Genomic DNA, 7100 nt, shown 5'->3' on the forward strand with positions numbered 1-7100 from the left:
GAAGTTCTGGTTGTTACTTAAATGTGTTCATTTAAATTTAAAGGGAAGATTATTAGTTTATTCCTGAAGTTTTGAGTCCATTATTATAAAATAGTTTCTCTTATTTTAATTACAAATATGTGCTTGTTCACATTTTCAAGTCTAGTAAGAATAAATCCTCTCAAAATAGTATCCATTTCATTTCTTAGGAGTATTTGCCTTCCAAGATCCTATGTTGTATAAACTAGAGAAAAATTCCTCCTAATTCCTCCTGGAACTTTTGGTTCATATCTTTGAAGGAGCACTTCATGAAGACCTCGATGGCCTCTCTCTCACTGGCCAGGTGCAGGTCCAGCAGCTCCTGGAGGGTCTTCGTAGGCAGCTGCACCTTCTGGCCCATCTGCTGGTCATAGTGGGCAATGGCCTTTTGCACTGCAGCTGATTTCTCTGTCTGAGCCAAGGGCACGACTGCATCCTCCACGCAGGGCAGATCCCCATTGCTGATGGCATTAACATAGGTCTGCACCAGGCTCCCCAGACCTTCAATTAGAGAAAAAATGATGATACTCACTTCAGGTGGTATGAGGATACCTCTCTATTCTGGGTAATTCTGAGCATGTCTTTTAAGATCTATTTGGTTCACAGTATCAACGGCATCAGCAACACCTTGAATGTTGTAGAAATGCAGGCTCTCAGGCCCTTCCCCAGACCTACTGAATCAGCAAAAAAAGGTTTTATCCCAATTAAAATGATTCCTCCATTTTGTTCAGCCTAACTCAGTGCTCTATAAGAATTTTCCGTGATGTTGTCTAGCTATGCTGTCCAATACATTATGCATTAGCCACATGTGGCTATTGAGCCCTTGAAATATGGCCTTGTGATCTGAATCTTTTATTTTATTTAAGTTACAGTTAAATATAAATAGCCAGGCTGCTCTAGTGGCTACTGCACTGGACAGCGCAGGTCCAGCTGACTAGGTCAGTATTAAGCGATAGTGCGTCTTTGCTTTGGCATTCCTTAACTTTTCCTACCCAAGAGATTTGACTAACAAGATCTATTAGAAATGTTGGAAGCAAGCAGAATTTAACACAATAATAGCAATACACTTTACATTTCTCTAAGGTGACAGCAGGTAGGTGTTATTTCACCCTGTCTTATGCTTAATAATGAGTAGAATGATAGGAAGAGCACTTACGAGGTCCATTAACCTTGATGCCTCCTGAAAGAGTCTTGATCTCGGAATGGCTGAAGATGTAGGAACAGAATTCTGCAACCTGTTGCACAAATTCAGGATCCAGCTCATCATCCTGCAGTGTCTCGAGCTTGGCAAGCCTCTTGCGGTGAGTTGGCCGGTCGAAAATAAAGCATTTCTTCTTTGGGAAGAACTTCCGGATACAGAGTCGGGGCAGGTTAAAATTTTTATCTTTTTCACTGGTATCTGGAGGAAGATAAAAAGGGCCTTTCCTAATAGAGGGGTTGGGAACTTTTTTTGCAATAGTACCAAAGAGTAAACATTTTTAGACTTTGCAGGCCAGATGGTGTCTTTCAAAACGTCTCAACTCTGTTATTGTAGCATGAAAACAGCCATAGACAATACGTAAATAAGTGAGCACAGCTGTATTCCAATAAAATTTTATTTACAAACCCAGCTGGCAGGCTGGATTTGGCCTACATTCTGCCTGTGGGCTGTAGTTTGCCAACCCTTGAGCTAGTATACAGTTTGCGCTTTACTGTAATCTGTTTTCTTCCAAAAAATGTCTCTTCTACTAAATATTCTTTGGCTAAATACAGCTTTACAAACCTTAGCTGGGGAGATAAACTCAGCCTAATCAAAGCAAAGTGAATGGTGAAAGAAAAAGAAACTTTCTAAGTACAGGGTGGTTGTTGTTGTTGGTAGTCACTGCGTGATAAAATTTAAAATTGTGTCTGTTAATTCAGATATTTAACAGAGATTCTCAGGAGTACCCAGCTGAGAAGAAATAGAAAAGTTTGAATATAAACACTCGTGCAAAACTGACAGTTTCTAGTGCTTTGTACTCTTCATTTTCTAGTCATAAGTCCCTGTTACCTGGGTTTAGCTTCAGGGAAGTCTCCAAGTACTGGTCTGCTGTGATGGAGTGTCCATTTGCTTCCAAGTCCAGGGAGAAATCTCTCAGAGGCCACACAAAGTCTGGAAAGAAGCTCACAAAGTCAGCTGAATCCTCAACCTCGTTTGCATCAGGTGAGGATTTTGCCCTGATTCTGTCAGCTCTGTCATATAGCTGAATAGCTAACTAAGGAAAAGTGGCAAAATTAATAGGATCCCTCATATCATAATATGTTAGTTCCATGTATACCAAAACTTTGATCTTGGCTTTGTTCTTAACCCATGTCAATGTAGCAGTAAGTACTTGGTTCTTTCCCAGCGCTTGATTCACGATCAGGCAGCTGATTTTCTAATACAGGTGTCCTCTCTGGCTTTGGGGCTGTCCTTGACCACAAAAGGATACTGCAGTTGGTCCATGGCCTCCTGGTTGATGATTCCCATGCTATATATACGAAGGTGCTGCTCAGGAGGATGGCCAGGGCAAAGATCCAGGAGTCATTCTGGTTGTCTTCCTGGAATTCAGAACACACGGGCTAGGAGTATGTTCCATTGTCATGGAACTTCTCAGAACAGCAGTGGGAAACCGTGCTCATTTAATTAGAGATTTTTTTAGACTAATGATCTATAAAAGGAACTCAAATCTACATATAAATGATTGTCAGTTGGCCTTGGGTTTTTGTCAGTTTGTCATTAGTATTTTTCATTTCACTGATAAGAGGGCTCACAAGGCCCTCTTATAACCATTGGCAGATAATTGCAAAATAAATACTCAAGGTTGGAGGGCATTCCAAAGCCTTAAGTACAATTTAAATTTTTTTTCTCCATCTATTTTCAACAGCAAAATTGGCTTATATAAGAATGATACTACTTCTATTTATTTCATTGAGCAATTATTTTGTACCTGACACTTTACACTACTTATCTTATTAAATATTCAAAACATTACTAGGCGGCAGGTACAGGTACAGATCTATTATGTCCATTTTGCAGAAGAGAAAGCTGAGACTCAAAGAAGTCAAATAATTTGTTAAGGCAACTAAGTTAAAGACGGAATCTAAATTTGAACACAAAGTCTTTTTCTTTTTTTTAATTAAAATTTTTTTTTTTGTTGTACTTTAGATGAAGGTTTACAGAGCAAACTAACTTCTCATTAAGCAATTAATACACATATTGTTTTGTGACATTGGTTGCCAACCCTATGACATGTTAATACTCTCCCCTTCTCGACATTAGGTTCTCCTTTACCAGCTTTCCTGTGTCTTCCTGCCTTCTAGTCCTTGCCCCTGGCCTGGTGTGCTTATTTAGTCTGGTTTTGTTTTATGGGCTTGTCTAATCTTTGGCTGAAGGGTGAACCTCAGGAATGACTTTCAGTACTGAGTTAAAAGGGAGTACGGTGGCCACACTCTGGGTTTCTCCTGTCTCTGTCAGACCAGTAAGTCTGGCCATTTGTGTGGGTGTGTGAGTTAGAATTTTGTTCTACATTTATCTCCATCTCTGTCTGGGTCCCTCTATTGGTGATCCCTGTCAGAGCAGTCAGTGGTGGTAGCCAGGTACCGTCTAGTTGTGCTGGACTCAGTCTGGTGGAGGCTGTGGTAGTTGTGTTCCATTAGTCCTTTGGACTAATCTTTCCCTTGTGCTTTGATTTTCTTCATTCTCCCTTGCTCCAGACGGAGTGAGACCAGTGGACTATTTTAGATGGCTGCTCAGAAGCTTTTAAGACCCCAGACACTACTCACCAAAGTAGAATGTAGAATATTTTCTTTATAAACTATATTATGCCAATCGAGCTAGATGTTCCCAGAGATCATGGTCCCCAGCCCTCAGTCCAGTAATCTGGTCCCTCAGGGAGTTTGGATATGTTTATGGAGCTTCCATGACCTTGCCTTAGTCAAGTTGTGCTGGCTTCCCCAGAATTGTGTACAGTCTTACCCTTCACCAAAGTTATTACTTATTTATTGTCTATTTAGTGAACACAAATTCTTGAGACTTCAGAAGCCAATCCCTAAGTAAGGTTCTCTGTAGGATAAGACTTATGTCTTTGATTATATTTGTACTATCTTTATGCAACTGGGTTAACTGGTTTATCTCACAATGTATAGTTAATGATTAGAATACTGACTCCTGATCATCATGCTCTTCTGCTAGAATTCTGACTTATAAATTTTTTTTTCACCTTTGGTCGCTAAACTTGGCCTCATAACACGTAAACAGAAATTAAAAATTTATATTATGGTTAAGTGGAAGCTCTTTTATAATGAAAAACTAGTGCAGAGGATATTCAGAGATGATGGTCGCAATCAAAACTGAATCCTCCTTCCTTACCTTTTCTACATCTCCCAGTCCCTTGGTATCAAGCAGATCTAGGGTGTAGTTCGACTTCTCAGGGTGAGGCACACATCACATCCAGATTCCCCTGGTGTGAGACTACACTATAGAGCCCAGAAAGAAGCCTGCAATGGAATATTAGGGATAGAGATTTAATAGCAGCAAATTCTGGAAATCAAGCTAAGAGTTAAAGTAACCAAGGTTAGGAGAGATGACTGAAACCACAACCAGTATTGTTCTTAATTACAACCAGAGAAACAGGGAAATTAGAATATCCAATACAGATTGAAACATTTTATTTTACCTGAAGATCAGTGGAAGCTTGCTGTTACTACATGCACATATCAGTACATGTCTTATTATGTGAATTAAATATATTCATTATTACCATACTCAGTCCAGTAAAGGAACATTTATATTTTAAAAAGGGGGTAACTAAAGTGAGAAGAGAGAGTGAGCTGATTCTTATCCTCCAGAACAGCACGAAGACAAGTGTCCCAACTGTTCGAATCCTCCAGCTGCTCCCCAGGAGAAAGATGTGACAGTCAGCTTCCTTAAAGATCTGCAGCCTTGGAAACCCTATAGGGCAATTGTGCTCTGTCCTATAGGATCACTATGACTGAGTCGGAATCGACTCAATGGCAATAGGTTAATTACCATTCACAGTTGAAGCTTGTAGTATAATATAATACGATTACTTTTCTTTTGCGCAACATTCTGTTTTTCCTGAAGTTAAAACTGTCTTTTGTTGTTGTTTGTTTGATCTGTATTTTTATACTTCATGCTGAATTCAGCTCCGTTTCTCAAAATTGCTCTCCATCAGTTAAATTATCCGTTTTGCCATCTTGAAAAAAAATCTTTCCCAGAGCTAGTTTACCAGTTATCATCTGAACTTTTCTTTTGGTGATTTGTGGTCTCCCTTCACAATCATCCTGAGGACCCCTTCTTGTGTTGAATCTCCTGTTCTTGTTTCTCGTTTCTTCTTTCATAGTTTACGCCCTCATCTTGGAGCAGCACATACTCTAGCAGTTTCCTGAAAATAAGTGCATAGGAAGTAAGCTTTTCGGAACTATGCATGTCTGAAAACATTTTTATTCATTTTTTACATTTGATTGAGAGTATGATTTGCCCCTTGTGTTCAAAACTTCATGATGCTATACTCTGGTGGGCCTATTTTTTCCAGGGTGCTGGGAACTTAAGGGCCCTTTCAATGGAAGCATCTATTCTTTATTTTGGAGGACATTTTCTTAATTCATTTTTTTTTTTTGTTTGCTTGTTTGTTCACGATACCTCTCCTCCAACACTTTTCTTTGTTCTGTATCTGGAACTCCTGTTATTTGGCTGTTGGACCTTGTGGATTAGATCTGTAATTTTTCTTTCTTATTTTCTGTCTCTTCCTTTTTTCTCTATTTTCAAGAGATTTACTCAATTTTATTATCCAGATCTTCTATTGAATATTTCATTTCTGCTCTCATATTTGTAATTTCCAAGAGCCCATGTTTGTTTATTAAATTTAAGAGCCTTGGTGGTACAGTAGCATCTGTTCTTGTTTTATGGATACAGCACCTAATCTCATTTCTTTGAGGGTATGAATGACTGTGTGTGTGTGTGTGTGTGTGTGTGCAAGCATGCGTGAACTTCTCTCTGCACTGTTTCCTCCAAGTTGTTTTTTTAAAAAATGATTTCTACTATTCATGTTAGAGGCTTTCTTAAAATGTTTGGCAATCCTTGATTATCTGCTCATGATTAAGAAAGGGGCATTTCAAAGCTAATTTGGAGCCCTGAATGTGTGAGTGGGGCTTGATAAAGTATGCTTTATTGCAAGGTAATCCATTCGATGTGTTTTATTGGAAAATTTTTATTGGAAAATCCATTATGTCTGTATCTTGACTCTTTCTTCCTATGCTGGAAATCTCTCAGATTCCTGAGAGAAGGATCTTCCAGTCCTGCCTGGAGGCTTTAGACCCCAGTTGCCTTTCTTCTGGAGGACAAGGGGGAAAGAAGCAAAAGATCTCAACATTCATTATGCTTACATTCACTTCTATCCTCCAATTCCAGCACTGTCCCCGCCACCATTAACTGTGCCTGGATTCTCGTAGTCCAAACATTCTCTGTTTTCGCTGTCTAGAGTATAAACTGCTAATCTCTTGTTGGGGTGAATGAGGACCAGTTGCTTGGGGAAGAGATTTAGGGATATAGTTGTTTCTTAGAAAGACTTAAATGATCCTTCTGTGTTGTTTAGTACTGAACCTTTGGGGAGTCTGTGGGTTAAGTCTAGTTGTTTCATTGCTTTCTTCAAGACTGATTTAGGGTTCAGCTTTCTTGAACCCACTAAGTCATTTACCACCTGTCAATTTGCTTTCTAACTTTCATAATGTTGTTGCCACTGTCTTTTATTACTTTTGTTTGCATGGGTTTATGGCTTAAAAGAATCTCCTTACTATCATTTTTGTGATTCTTAAGTAGGGAGAGAAAATAAATGTATTTGATTTGCCATCTTTTGTTGTTATTTCTATTATTGGTTTTCTCACATGTTCATTAAATGACTGAATGATCAAATGCTGTGTATTTGAATGATTTTTTCATATATGAAGTTCTGTATTATTCTTTTTTTTATATATTTTATTGTAATTCAGGTGAAGGCTTACAGAACAAATAGTTTCTCATGAAACAGTAGTACACATGTTGTTTTATGACATTGGTTAACAAC

General features: G+C 38.7%; 1 pseudogene; it reads right to left on the reverse strand.

Moving 5' to 3' along the window:
- Window positions 1-217: 217 nt before the first annotated feature.
- Window positions 218-7100, reverse strand: part of LOC101352632 (guanylate-binding protein 1-like) — a 47229-nt pseudogene continuing 40346 nt past the window's right edge.

The sequence above is a fragment of the Trichechus manatus genome, unplaced genomic scaffold (genome assembly GCF_000243295.1).
Source record: "Trichechus manatus latirostris isolate Lorelei unplaced genomic scaffold, TriManLat1.0 scaffold00058, whole genome shotgun sequence".
Classification (NCBI taxonomy): Eukaryota; Metazoa; Chordata; class Mammalia; order Sirenia; family Trichechidae; genus Trichechus; species Trichechus manatus.